This window comes from Anabrus simplex, chromosome 1 (assembly GCF_040414725.1).
Source record: "Anabrus simplex isolate iqAnaSimp1 chromosome 1, ASM4041472v1, whole genome shotgun sequence".
Taxonomy (NCBI): domain Eukaryota; kingdom Metazoa; phylum Arthropoda; class Insecta; order Orthoptera; family Tettigoniidae; genus Anabrus; species Anabrus simplex.
The window spans coordinates 1,019,708,281-1,019,722,519 of NC_090265.1; the positions used below are offsets into that span (position 1 = coordinate 1,019,708,281).

General features: G+C 37.4%; 1 protein-coding gene across 2 annotated transcripts in view; it reads left to right on the forward strand.

Annotated features, from left to right (window-relative positions):
- The window catches only part of Fmr1 (synaptic functional regulator FMR1), a 604,856-nt gene that overhangs the window by 504,703 nt on the left and 85,914 nt on the right, over window positions 1-14,239 (forward strand). The window lies entirely within an intron of this gene.

Genomic DNA, 14,239 nt, shown 5'->3' on the forward strand with positions numbered 1-14,239 from the left:
ATTCATACAAGGGTGGGGGTCATTGTACTGTGTTGCAATGCATACGGAAGCGAGAGACCTCCTCCCCTCGTCATAGGAAAGTTCGTTAAGCCACGATGTTTTAAGGGTAAGTACTAGGCATCTAAAAAATGCAACCAGTACAGTGATCCTAAAAAGAAAGCATTTGTTCAGGGACAACATAATTTGTCCTCATCTTTGAATCGTGTTTTTTCTTTTGTTCCGTGAGATTATGTTTGCCAGTGATTTATTCAAGTGCATTATTTTAATAATGTAAATGCACCTTGTTGGATACATATCGGAAATAGCTTTTTCCATGGCATTTGAAAGGTTTAAACCCTAAATCAAGGTGATGGCATGATTTAATGGGTCATAGAATACTTCGTACGCCGCAAGGGTTGGCATTTCTGAATTACGAGAGACGTGCCATGGTGGGAAATCGTACAAGGATAGAGTCACTGTACTGTGTTGTAATGCAAATGGAAGCAAGAGATTTTCTCCCCTCACCATAGTAAAGTTTGGTAAGCCACGATGTTTTAAGGACATTGTGTACTTTCTGTGCAAGTACAGGACATCTAAAATGCATACAATACAATAATTCAATGAATAAATAACTTGCACGGGGGAGCCAACATAGATTTCCCCTCGTCACTGAAGGCTGCTGCTTCTTCTTTTTCTTCTTTCGTTGCTTGGGGTTACTTTTGTCACTAGGTTATCCAAGTTCATTATTTGAATACTGTAAATGCACCTTGTTGGATGTATTTTGGAAATAGGGTTTTTTTCATGGCATTTGAAAGATTTAAATTCTGAATTAAGGGTAATTGCATTCATTAACATGTCGTAGAATATTTTGTTATGCGACAAGCGTTGACATTTCTGAATTAAGAGTTGGTGGTTAATTTAAAATCACGTAATTCGAAGTCTGATTTTTGCATCCCAACGGCTTTGAATTAACGAGGTTTTACTATATATTTTCAGCTTGTAAGCTGGTTGTATCTCAGGCTCACCACAGGAAACCCAGAAAACATAGAAAACGTGCAGGGGCACTAATGAGTGAGTCTCTCTCTCATTGTTGTTCAGGCTCTTGGTCAATTGCCTCCTTCTCTTGCGGTCCTCGGCCAGATGTGCTGCACCAAAGATGTTCAACCCAGTTATAATCTTGATAATGTTCAACCAAGTAGTAACTCGTCCACGATTTCCCTTGCCGAAGCTGTTCCAAGAATTACGAGTTTTTCTATCATGTCATTCCCATGTCGCATAATATGTCCACATGTTTACATATTGATAATAATCTGATGCTGAGGTTGAACTGGTTTATAATGGGATCGTTGGTGCGAAATGCTATCCAAGGTATGTGTAACATTCTTTGCCAGCACCACATTTCAAAAGAATTGATTTTTGTTCAGGTCCGTAGAATGAAGAGTCCACGCCTCAGCTCTGTAGAGGAATATTGAAAATACCAGACTGGATACTACTGTAATTTTCAGTCCTAACGAGATAGAGCAATCCTTCCATATATGGGATAAATTCGTAATTACAGTTTTGGCCATCGCTCTTCTTTTTCAAATTTGACAAGTTTCTGCATTACACAAAACCTCTTTTTTACCTTTGAAGACCAATCGCCACCACTGCTACAAAAAACATGATACAGTATACAATATTTTCAATTATTGTTTAGAGCTTACCTATATCAGCTGATTCCAAATTGTAATGGATCGGAAGTTGTTCATCACCTTGAATAACATTACCTGCTTTGCAGGGAACATTTCTTGTCACCAATACATTTTCAGGTGCTTCTTTTGTTCCATCACCTGTATTATCACTCTCTCCAAACCCCATTTTAATGAAACACGTTGTCTCAATTTCTGTCATAATTAGTTTTGCAGCCAATCCAATACAGTTCACGGCATTGGTGAGTGTAAAAACAGATATATACCTTTAAAGTGGTAAGATATGGTTTGTCTGTCTGTCTGTTAGGTCATCAGCCCAGAGGCTGGTTGGATCCTCAAATGGCACCACCAAAGGTTATGCGTTTATAAGGAAACTCCGAAAACCAATGGCAGCACCAAAATAAGGTGTACTAGGCAAGATGAGGAGTGAGGTAGTTTGCCATTGCTTTCCTCACTGGGTCAGAAAGTACTATTGCAGCACGACTGACCGTATGTGCAGCACCTTTCAAAACGCTCAGATGCACTAGTCATGCTCTGAATGTCATTACTCAGCACTACCCATACCCCAGCAAATTCCATATTGTCACAGCCACGGATGTTGACTGGGACTTTGGTGGAAGCTACACTTTACTCTGTGGTAAGGACCCATTATATTATATCAGGGAAATAGAGAGCTTTTGTGCACGAAGCGAGTGGTGCGTGCGGATAGGTGTGCGCAGCTGTGAGCTTGCATTCAGGAGATAGTGGGTTCAAACCCCACTGTCGGCAGCCCTGAAGATGATCTTCCAATGTTTCCCATTTACACACACATGCAAATACTGGGGCAGTACCTTAAGGCCACGGATGCTTCCATCCCACTCCTAGCCCTTTCCTATCCCATCATCACTATAAGACCTATGAGTGTCTGTGTGACAAAAGCAACTTTTAAACTTAAGAAAAAAAAGGGTGGTGTGGATTAGATAGAAATAGAATTGGGAATGATTGCAGGAGAAAAGGAGATTGAAGGAACTTGTTAGGAAATTGAATTTAGCCAAAAAAATCAGCTAATAACATATTTGGTAGCCATATGAATTTTAGGGAGCGATGGAAGGATATGTATAGATACTTCAAGGCAGAAACAGGTTCCAGGAAGGACATTCCAGGGTCTGTTCCTGAGAGCCATACTACTGTAAGTCACTTTTTTTTTTTTCCTCTCCATAAATTCATACAAAGACGGCTTGCTATATTACTGTTCCTGCTAAAAGCATTTTTAACCTTATAACAGGTAAACGGCCATTTCCATGTAGCTCTACCGCTTCACACATTATGTTAGCGCTTACTAATCTTGTGATAGATCCTTTATATTCAATGTATTGATCAAATATTATATATCACTTTAAAGAGGAAAGTTTGCTTATAATTATAAACATCAGTAAAGTAATTTAGAGTCGTGGAGAAGGTTGGCGTATGTGCAGTAAAAACCTATTGCAAACTCACCTTGTTATGTTTGTTGTAGTTGCCTAGCGCGTGTTTCCATGGTATTTGCATGTAAAATGAGTCGGTTATTAGGAAGCAGTGAAATTTGTGACTGTTTATTAGATTTAGAAGTCGAAGAAGATAGTGATGTCATTCTGGAAGAAGGAAATGATGATGATTTTTATAATCGAACAGATTTTTCTTCAGGGAGTGGTGAGTTGCACGAGCCTAGGATAAGCGATTTAGATAGTGATATTGACGATTTAGGTCATGAAGAAGCTGAAATTGGGGAATATACTAATGCTAATGAGAGTAATGATAACGTTGTAGAGCAAACTGTACCTAAGTGGACTGGGGCCAATGCACCTGAACCAGAAATGAAAGTAGAAGAGCAGTTCAAGGTTAGGAACACAGGTATACCAAAACTGCCATCCAAGAAACTGTCCTCCGCTAGCATATTTCTATTTATTCTTTACCACTACTGTTTGCAATCTGTTAGTGAGGTAGGCTAATAAATATGCACAGGAACATATTCAAAATAAAAGGGACTCAGGAAATTCACGTCCATATTCTTGACTGCAAAGATGAGTTGACATGACTGTCAGAAATAAAAAAATTAATTTCCTCAGAAATTAAAAAATTAATTTCCTTGGTTATAAACATGAGTCTGCTTCGGAAGAACAACACTGAAAAATACTGGATCACGTCCAAATCTCAAGTAACTCCCTTTTTCTCAAATGTCATGTCACTAAACCGTTTCGAAATGATAAGCTTTATGTTTCATATTAGCTATAAAGTAAGAACATTCCTTCATTTAAAAAATACTTTATACCCCATCAGAATTTGTCCATGGGTGAATCCATGATAGGCATGAAGAACAGATTTGTACATATAATGTATATGCCAAATAAAAGATATGCTTGATTTGGGATAAGGGAATCTGAAGTAGTAGACAGCAAACATAATTACATAATGCTTACAGAGCTGTACTGTGGAAAACACTTTTTAGCAGACTGGACTGATCTTTTCACAGAGAAAATTGTCATGCATTTGTTGAAAATCTCATATCTTTTGAACAAGGAATACCATATTTTCACTGACAACTACTGCAAAAAAATACCCTTAGCGACAAGACTTTTTGCTTCAGATACCTTTCTTACTGGCACAAAAATAAAAAGTCTATAGATTTATCAAAATCAGTTCTAAATACAAAACTTGCCTCCCAGACTTCAGTTTATTTCAGGAAGAAAGACAATACTTTTGGTAGGATACAAAGAAAAACAGTCAAGGAAACCTGTTTATCTCATAACAACTGGCTGTCATGCTGAAGACTAAATCATTTGAAGCAGAAGTGGGAAGGAAATTAAGAAACCTGTTCTGATCCATAAGTAGACTGCAAGGATGAGTCAGTTTATCCTGTGACAGAGCAACAAGAAGATACTGAAAAAAAAAAAATATCTACAACCTGTTGGATATGGCAATGATTGATGCCTACATTCTTTATAGTTTGAACATTGACAAACCCTTTGAACGTGGCAAGTTTATGATCAGCATTGTTGAGGGACTCGTAGAAGAAGAAACTATTCCAAATATTCAACTTGTACCATCAGGTCAGCTGGTACACCTTGTAAGTTTCCTTTCTCACTGACTAATTTTACAAACATCTAAATCTGAATTTAATTTGAAAAATCTGAATATCTGCATTTAACCCCTTCAGTCCTGAATTTTTCTGTTTAGAAAGAAAAATCATTTCTGACTGGATTTTGATTTTAGGTCATACTGGGGATGTACTTACAAAATTTGGTTGATGAGAGACCTCCCGTTACAAAAATGTATCATGTACAGTATACTGTACATTTGGTCTCAAGTGTTGCTGAATCCTAAACTTTTACCTTGGGATGGCAACCTTCTTAGGACAGGATTTGGAGGTATACAATGTTTCTACTGTACTAAATAGTAAGCCATACATTCCTATAGAACTGAAATTATCTATTTTTGAGATATTTTCATTGTTTACAGATAATTACTTACAAATATTCATATTTTGTTCACATGTTACCGACAAAGAAAAGCTTCATAACAATTCACATTCATTTCATTGCTTATGAAATGCTGCAAAGCAGTTCCTGTTCGTATTTATACAAAGATGTACTCCACATTTTCTGCAGATAATGTGTGATCGCTGGGTGCAATTAATTTTCTTGCATCGAGTAGGTTCTTTATTGCCATCATGCTTTGGTAAGTGATCAACACTATCCTGCAATTCCCTCTATGGTCTCCTCTCAGTTGTTTGTTTTTTATTAGTTGAAGGTGATGTTACAGGGCTTGTAGATAGCCTTCCTCTTTTGATACACTTGAATTGCTTATCAACCTTAAGAAAAGCTTCAGCTACCCTAAGCCTGAAATCTAACAAATCCATTATCTCCTTCTGTGCCAACCCAGCATTTCTAGCATTTTGACTGTACTCCATCACTCAGAGAAAACAAATATGTATGCACTTCAGAAAAACGTGACATACAAGCCAATCAAACCTGAGGAAAGTAATTAAAGTGTTGTTTGGTTTGCACATTGTCATGGAAGCAGAATATCAGGCCTCTGTGTCGGGAAAATATCTTCAACAGAAAGTTCAGCATCTCCAGAAGTACCAGTAGTATATCCATTGCCACTTTCCTCGGTTGGGCTGCTTACAGATATTATCTCAACATCAGCTCCTGAAATATATCGCAGAATAAAGCTGTATTTTAATAATTATTAGCTAAAAATTTGGGCAACTCAGTTTGCCATAAGAGTACTGGAGTTTCATAATGTGTAATAATACTGAATGTGATAACGTACCAATGCGCTGTATTTGTAGCTGGTTTGTGGTTCATCCTCATCATCACTGACTAGTTCCTCCACATCAGACACATCTCCATTCTCCAACAACTTCAAAATCATATCAACGGCGCTTGGGTTCATTTTCATTCTTGATGTGCCTGAATTTCAACAAAAATATATTTTTAGGGAACTCAGAGAACAAAAACAAAGTTTCTTTTTACATTTCTAAGAGACAATCTAGAGTATACAACACTTAATCTTCTTCTATATTACTAGAAACTACCAGGTATATAAATAAAACTTTGTGAAAGATAATGAACTCAGTCACACTATTTGCAACACTTGAGACCCCATGTACAGTATACTGTACATGCTAATATACATGGATGTTATGAGTCAAGGGATATGAAAGTCTAACTATAATTAGTATGCATATTCTATTCAAACCTTTATCTTTAACCCCCAAACAGAACTTTACCCTAAACAGAATAAAATGTTAAAAATAAAGAATAAAATTTTCCCACTTACCTCCACTAAGAGCATGCTTCTCTGCCATGTTTGTTGTTTATCTTCATAATTCACTAATGTGTTGGTAGATGTCACTTCAACCAATTGAGAAACAAAGACAAAGCATAGAAGTCTCTACCAAGATAGAGAACTCCCCTATTCACTAATAATTCTTGGTGCTATAAGCTAATGAATTTGATGTACAGTATACTGTACACCTGGACTGAAAGGGTTAAAATGGAAATTATAAAAATTAACATTCATTAAATAAAATACACACTCGTCGGACCTTGTACTCACACTTACTTGTTACCTGCTTACTTACACATACGTTATTTGAAGGGCGCCAGCTGCCACTCAGTGCAGCAATAATAGAATGAGATTCTTGACTATCTCTAGGGTGTGGGGTAATAAGCTTACTTTTGACAACATATCATATAAGTTCTGGGAAAAGGAGATTGGCGTTCGGTTTCCCCATTAATTTTGAGGTTAAGATATTTTACTGTAATTGAAATAAAACTATGAATTCGTTTGATAGAACAAAATATATTCTTTAAATAATATATAAAAAATAGTGAGTCTTGTTGCGATAAAACAGATGAGAATATGAAATTATGACATTGCAACTGAAAGAAATTAGGCATGAATTTGAATTCTTCTTGACCGGACATTTAACACTTTATACGAAATATTTCCCTCACTGATTCACTTGACTGTACCTTCAACACTTTTAGTGTAATTACGACGAATTCCTTTGATCTGGTGTTTACTGTAGATGTGTCACGCCTAACTTGGTGATACATCCTTGTGACTGCTTCTTCTCCATATCATCTGACTTCTTTGTAAGTCAATATGGTATTACCTCTTGGCAGGTCCAGGGTTGCCCTCTCTGACTTCATGGTAAGCCCTTGTGTCCATGTCTTCAACTGAGTGAGCGACCAACCTTTTGGTCTCACTCTCTCAATGACCAATAATTAATGGCTCACTGAGTCTTCACCATCTCTCGTTCACACTCGTTGACTGACCAACTAAGGCCTCTTGATCTAGTAGACTTCTTCACTGTACTGCTTCCGTTTAAGTAATGACTGACGCTACAATATGCACCCACCTTATATAGACGTTGGTTGACACAGCTACGTAATCTCCAGAAATAACAATGACATACTCCCACCTACGCGACAGATATTACATACAGTGGTGAAATAGCCCGGGGCGGCTGACTCTCTGAGCGCATATTCTAAAAGCTCACGATGACTTGGCAATGACTTGGCAGAATTGCCACCAATCTTGCACAATGTACCAATGTCACATCCAATCTTTCTACACATACGTATATATGCATACATCTAAGTACAATCTTGCAAGCAACAGGCATTGCAAAAATGAATTGAATAAAACTGATAATTACAATAATAGTAACAATATCACAGATAACATAATAATAATACGGACATAATAATAATAATATAGATAAAATAATAAAAATCTATAGGAATCTATAATAATACCAATTTATAAAGGAAAGGGTGATAAAAGGAAACCAGAGAACTACAGACCAATCAGCCTGACCAGTATAGTTTGTAAAATTCTGGAGAGTTTAATATCGAAGTACATCAGAGGGATATGTGATGATAAAAATTGGTTCATGAGGAGCCAGTATGGATTTAGAAAGAAATTCTCTTGTGAGGCACAACTGGTGGGATTTCAGCAGGACATATCAGATCAGTTGGATTCAGGAGGCCAGTTAGATTGCATAGCCATAGATCTTTCCAAAGCCTTTGATAGAGTGGAACATGGAATATTATTAAAGAAATTGGAGGGAATAGGATTGGACGTAAGGGTTACACGTTGGATAAAAGCATTTCTAAATTCAAGGGTTCAGAAAGTCAAAGTAGGAAATAATGTATCTCAGGAAGAGAAAGTTTGGAAGGGAATTGCACAGGGTAGTATAATCGGTCCGTTACTTTTCTTAATATACGCAAATGATTTAGGGAACAATATAACATCAAAAATAAGATTGTATGCAGATGACATAATTGTTTATAGAGAAATAAACAACATTGAGGATTGTTCAGAATTACAAAGGGACCTTGAAAGTATCCAACAATGGGTTGAAGAAAATAATATGAAGGTTAATGGAGGCAAATCAACTGTTACAACTTTTACAAACAGGAGCTTTAAAACTGAATTTGAATATACTTTGGATGAGGTAGTTATCCCAAAAGATGGCAAGTGCAAATACTTAGGTGTGAGATTTGAAAGTAATTTGCACTGGAAGGGTCATATTGATGACATTGTTGGGAAAGCATACAGATCATTACATGTCATAATGAGGCTACTTAAAGGATGCAACAAAGAATTAAAAGAAAAAAGTTACTTGAGTATGGTTCGTCCATTATTAGAATATGCAAACAGTGTTTGGGATCCTCACCAAGAATACCTAATAAAAGAAATAGATAGTGTGCAGAGGAAAGCAGCAAGATTTGTAACAGGGGATTTCAGGAGAAAGAGTAGTGTATCAGAAATGTTAAAGGAACTTGGGTGGGAAACTTTAAGTAAGAGAAGGGAGAAAACTAGACTTACAGGATTATATAGAGCCTATACAGGAGAAGAAGCATGGGGAGATATCCGTGAGAGGCTTCAGTTGGAAAATAATTATATCGGCAGGACTGACCACAAATATAAAATTAGAAGGAATTTTAGCAGAAGCGATTGGGGTAAATTTTCATTCATTGGGAAGGGTGTGAAGGAGTGGAACAGTTTACCAGGGGTAGTGTTTGATCCTTTTCCAAAATCTGTACAGATATTCAAGAAGAGAATAAACAGCAACAGAGAAAATAAATGAAATGTTAGAGGGCTTTCGACCAGTGCAGGTTATTGTATATAAAAAAATGTGTGTGAATAAATTAATTCCATCCCCTGGTCTAAGGAGTTTGGACAGCCAAAGTAGGGGACTGCCTGTAGGGGTGAAGTACAGTGGGGACTTCGAGGGCCCTGGGACCGCTACGGTAGCTGTGAAGGCCCTTCAGGAACTCTGAAAAGTGGTGGCAAAAGGGGCTCTGGTTAAGACGCAGCAGGTCGTTATGCTACTTAGGATCCAGAACGGGTAAAAAAAAAAAAAAAAAAAAGTAAATAAATAAATGCAATGTAAATATTAATGTTATACCAGTTGTATAGTATCATTTGAAGTAATTCCACATACTGTATATCAGTTGACTATATTTGTAAGTAGGACAGGATATATTATAAGTAGAATTTTGTAAACAATATAAATTTATTAAGGATGAGCTGTGTGTTTAATAGAAAACATTGTTAGCGTAAATTGTATAATATTGTATTATAGGAAAGATTTTCTTCTCTTGTTAATTTAATATTTAGTGCTTGACAATAATGTATTTTAGTGTACCATTTGCCACCGAGGTAGACACCTCATTTGCAAATAAAGAGATTTTGATGTTTTGATAAAAATACAGATATCATCTTGTAACGGGATTTGAACCGTTACAATTCGCCTCCCTCATAAATAAATCGAAGAACAAAGAATCGATTGATTTATGAACAAAATTATATATATAACACTGACAGATATAAACACTTTGAGTATACAACAATAATTTTCTTTTTCAACATCCATACATTTTATAAAATATCAAAGGTATGAGAATTTTTCTCGCACATTGTCATCGCAGATAACTGTCCATTGTCCCATTCTCATACAATACACAAGAGCATAGCCCTTAATTTAACACACACAAATAATTTTCAATCAATATACTTCATTCTTCTCCTTTTTTTTTAACATATCAAAATATTTTGTGAAAATTCACTTATATGAGAACTTTTCTCGCATATTGTTATCGCAGATAACTGTTCAATGTCTTGTTCTCCGCCTTCTGCCACACAACACATGACAATGTAGCACTTATTCTTCCAATATACCAATACGACACTTGGTTCACACGCAAATCGCAGATGTTAGTTTTATTTTGCCAGTTTCTCACAAAATTTAATCATCTTACTCTTATTTCAACAAATCTCACGTGAAATACTTCTTTAAGTTCTTAATGTTGTAAGTACCGACAATCTTCCCTTCCTGATCTTTTAAGGAATATGCACACTTCCCGATACGGCTCACAATAGTGAAATACCCCTGATACAAAAGAAAGAATTTAGACATATTTCCCGCCTCTGCAGATGATGGGAATGGAACTCTAAGTAGCACCTTGTCACCCAAACTGAATTCGTCCAATTTTGCCCTTTTCTGCTGGCGAATGCGTTTATTGCCTGCTTTGATTAAATTTTCCCTAGCCAGCTGGATATAATAATCCTTAGATTTTCCCTCTCCCAAGTCTAAGCCTAGCATACTTGCAATATGATCGGTTGGCTTCCTACCAAAATGAATTTCATACGGCGTACATCCCGTAGACTCGTGTAACGTAGTGTTACACCATCGTTCTACATCACCCAGTCGTGAAAACCACGAACTGTGCTTATCATGTACGTATGCTCTGAATATTCTCCCGATCTCTCTCATGACCCGCTCGACCATATTACCTTGTGGGTATCGAATAGACGAATATATGGCCTTAACACCCAGTTCTTTCAACTTGGTAGTCCATATCTTTGAACTGAACTGACTGCCGTGATCTGATAATATTCTGAGTGGACATGCAAACTCAGGAATATATCTGTCAATAACCTGCTTTAGGCAACCCCTTCCCGTACCTTTTCTCAGGGGATACATTTTGACATATTTGCTGAAGGCATCAATCAAAACGAACACATACCGGTATCCATACCGAGATTTTACTAGTTGCCCGAACAGATCTACGCATGTAAGTTGGCCGGGCTTGTCTACGATGACGGCTTGCCGTGGGCCTTCTAACGTCCTGTTAGGATGCTTACTACGTTGACATAGATCACAGGTCGCAAGTAATTTCCTGATACTCCTTCCCATATTCTTCCACACAAAATTCCCTTGAAAAGCATAAAGAACCTTGTTTGCCCCAAAATGACCGAGTTCTTTGTGATAATACCAAATCATGTCTTCCTGTAATGCCTTTGGTACACAAACTTTAAATTCCCCAGAATGACACTTCCTTGACAGGAAACCACTACTTAGTTTGTATTCATGTTTACCTTTCTTCACAAGAACATCTGCCTCCTTATCTCTTAACCAGGTCAGGATAACATTCATCTCATCGTCCCTCTCCTGTTCCACCATGAGATGACGTAACCGATCTCATTCTGTCATGTTGTCCGTCACATTACCCACACATACCAGTATTCCTTCTCTGATATCTACATACCTTGACTCAGTATTACCTGATAAATTCCTACTGAGGAAATCGGCTAAGACATTATCTTTACCTTTAATATGTCGAATAGTGAAGTCATATTCACTGATAGCTAAAATCCACCTTGTCATTCTATTACTTGTTAACTTACATGTTTTAATAAATACTAATGCCTGATGATCTGTCCATATCTCAAACTTATTTCCTAATACATACATCCTAAATTTGCTTAATGAATAAATAATAGCCAAGAACTCAATTTCCATGATGGTATACCTTTTCTCAGTCAAGCTGAGTCCCCGACTCGCCAAAGAAACAATACCCAAATTTCCATCGTCATCCCTCTGACACAAACATCCGGAAATGCCCTTTTCTGACGCATCGGTCATGAGTACGAACTCGCGATTAGGCATAGGGTATTTTAACATAACGGCATCATTGAAACCTTTCTTCAGCCTAAGAAATGCCTCATCATGTTCAGCCGTCCACTTCCATTTAGCTCCACCTTTCAATAAGCCTCTGAATGGCTCTAACAACGCTGCATATTGGATGACAAAACGTCTAAAATAATTACAAACCCCTAAAAATGATTTTAACTGTTTACTATTACGTGGAGTGCTCGTGTTGTTAATCTTCTCTAATCTCGTTTGTTCTGGTTTTACCCCCTGTGCAAATACAGTGTGCCCCAAAAATGTAATCTGTTGTGTGCAAAATGTTGACTTATCCGGTTTTAATGTGAAGCCCCCCTCTCTAACTTTCTGTAAAACTATATTCAAATGTTCCATGTGTTCTTCAAAAGTGTGAGATGCTATTACTACGTCATCAATGTACATTGTAACAAAATCCCCTGTATCCCGACCTAAAACTCTAGACATAGCACGAATCAACACTGCGGAAGAGGTTTTCGTACCAAAAGGGACTCTAGCAAATTGATACAAACAATTCTTATATGCGAAAGCTGTGAGAGGTCTGTCCTCTCTTCTGAGGGGAATTTGCCAAAATGAAGAAGACAAATCCATGATGGAAAACCATGTTTTTCCTTCAAAACGCTGAATGAGTTCTTCCACTGTTTCAGGCCTCTGTTGGTCTGCCTCAATCCTCTGATTCATAAGCCTGCCGTCAATACACAGCCTGACTGACCCATCCTTCTTGGCAACGATAATTAAAGAATTAATACTATGGCTACAAGATGGTTCAATTATTCCGTAATCCAGCATAATGTTTATCTGTTCTTCGACAGCACTAGCATATTTAAGTGGAATGGGGTACTTGGGTCCTACGAATGATGAATGGTCATGTACAACAAACTTGTGTTCATATACATGTGTTCTTCCTGGCTTATCACTAAATACATCTCGATGCTCACCTAACATCGAACACAACTCTTCCTCCTGTAATTCACTCAAATTACTTCTCGCCACTGTCTCATACAGACTATCCCTTGGATCCTGTCTTATGCACAAGTGACACACGTCAAAACATCTCCTCTCACTAGGAACACCTTCACTCACCTCCCGAATACCTTTACCAGAACACACGTTATCAACACTTACCTCAGACCCTTCATAATTCACACATACTTGTTTGCTAGTTTTCCCCCAGGACAAACACACACTACCCGAATCTAAGTCTAATCTAGCTCCATGATTTGTAAGCCAGTCAGCTCCTAAAATGACTGAATACACCAGATTTGGCACAACAAGGCATGGTTGAAAGTTACATTCATTTTCAATCGTAATTGGTACCGCTATCATTTTATTTACTCTCTGTGACTTGCTACCCACCGCTGTTATAATGAAGGTTTGCCTCACAGGAATCTCTGTTATATTCTGACTTTCTTTCAGAATTTCCTCGTAAAGCTTGGAGCTAATACACGACCTTTCACTACCAGAATCTAATAATACCTTCACTTTTCTTCTCCATATCATAATTTCTATCGTCGGAGTCACTACCTCACTACTTATATCCTCAGTATTATAACTACTTACATCACTTAACAAATCACTCCTTATATCTAAATTAATACTACTATTTCTTACTTTATTACCTATGACTACGTCATCACTTAAAACATTTGACTTATCACTACTTAGGTCACAATCACGTTGTTCTCTTAAATCTACTTTTACTACACAATTATCTACACTACCTACCTGTTTTTTACAACTTTTACCTTCGGACTGTTCACGTGACCTGTTTATGCAGTCCGCTGAGAGTTTAAAGTGCGCTGGCTCAATGATGGATCCTGAATAACACTCGTGTTAGGCCTATTTTCATCTCTATGACTCAAATCCCCACGCCTCCCATTGTCGGATTGTCTCGGGTAACTCTGCTGACCTCTATCACTATTGAAATTCCTATTAGCCCTCGTCTGATCATAATTGTTTACTCTCCTCTGATAATTATCTGACCTGTTTCCCACTCCCTCTACAGTTCTACTTTGTGGTCGATTACCACCTATGCTACTATTCAGAGCCTCAAAACTATCTAGCAATA